Source organism: Nematolebias whitei, chromosome 20 (assembly GCF_014905685.2).
Source record: "Nematolebias whitei isolate Nwh7 chromosome 20, NemWhi1, whole genome shotgun sequence".
In the NCBI taxonomy this organism is placed as follows: domain Eukaryota; kingdom Metazoa; phylum Chordata; class Actinopteri; order Cyprinodontiformes; family Rivulidae; genus Nematolebias; species Nematolebias whitei.
The window spans coordinates 1,195,024-1,196,473 of NC_056517.1; the positions used below are offsets into that span (position 1 = coordinate 1,195,024).

Below are 1,450 nucleotides of genomic sequence, written 5' to 3' on the forward strand. Positions count from 1 at the left end.
ATCAATTGAGGGAAGGAAAGTCACAGATACAAGGTGTTTCCTAACATTCAGAGTTAGACAGGATCTGTTTCTGAAAAAGAAACCCAGTTTAATTTTCAGTTTCTTTACCAAGTTTTCCACATGAAGCTTAAAAGAGAGATGTGAGTCGACCAAGATACCCAAATATTTATAGGAATCAACAAACTCAATGGGAATCAAACACTAGCTATGTTTACATGCGCAGAATTCTTTGATTGAAATGTGTTCAGATTAAATAATCCAAATGTATTGTTTACATGGGCACAATCTGTTCATGACGAGCGTTTACCTGCAGCGGGTTTTGTTCTGAACAGCAGTACTGACATGTGCAGAGTGGTAAACTCTCCTTAAAAAAACACAGAAGAAGAAGTTCTACTTCCTGGATGAACGTAAACAAACCTGAGCACCAAAATGGACCCGCGACAGGTTTTAATGATGGTGGAGACGTTCCTGCACTCCCTGACTGAGCTACAGGTGATTCAGATCATTTTGAGCTCTTTCAGAGTTTCTAGTAGAAATGTTGTCGCTCACCGACCAGTTTTACTTCCCTGACATGCTAATATTATTAGCGTTAGCCAGGTGGAAATGGCAAAGTCGCACATGCGCAGTCAGGTCAGTTTTTCACGATCAGATAAAAACAAACAGATCAAGTGTTTACATGACACTTTTATTCTGACCGGCCATTTGATCCGGTTACTTATGTCCATGTAAACATACCCAGTGAGTCCACAGGACATCTGTGTTGGCGTTGGGGAATGACTCCAGCTTCCTACTCTCTGGTATGTACTGCTGTTCAGAACAAAGCCCGCTGCAGGTAAACGCTCATCATGAACAGATTGTGCCCATGTGAACAATACATCTGGATTATTCAAACAGAACACATTTCAATCAAAGAATTCTGCGCATGTAAACATAGCTGAAGAGTTAGTGAGAAGGCTGCCTACATGATCATTAGCTTGGTGGCTTTAAAAAGACACAAAAACACGTTTTTCCCCGTTCACTTTTAAAGATAAAGGAACTCCTTTGTGGCGAAGGAGAACTTTAATCCATGTCCATTTCACTTGGTTGTCCACTGGAAAACCTCGGACCAAGAGCTGGTTGTCAAAGCCGAAAATAAGTTGTCGGACAAATAAATGAAAACTGCGCATGTCCACCTCTACAAAATGTCCAACCAGTCACACACCAGACTGTCTGTGAGCTTAACAAGCTTGAGCAATGGCAGCCACTAAGGCAATAAAATGACAGAAGTTTCCCCCACCATTATCCAAGGAGGGCGACCCGGCCGTCAACAGAACCGAACGCCCCGCTCCGGACGGGGAGCAGATTGTAGCAGCTCAGTGCAGACATAGCATTGGTATCATAGTGCTTGTTTAACGCTTACCCCCCCACTGACAAGTAGCGAGACTGGCAATGCTGCTGTATCACTCTGCCA

The 1,450-nt window shown here is 43.2% G+C and overlaps 1 protein-coding gene across 1 annotated transcript in view; it reads right to left on the minus strand.

The window, feature by feature from the left end:
• LOC119426790 (enhancer of polycomb homolog 1) overlaps window positions 1-1,450 on the minus strand; it is a gene marked incomplete at its 3' end in the record, with an annotated part of 20,540 nt that overhangs the window by 18,095 nt on the left and 995 nt on the right.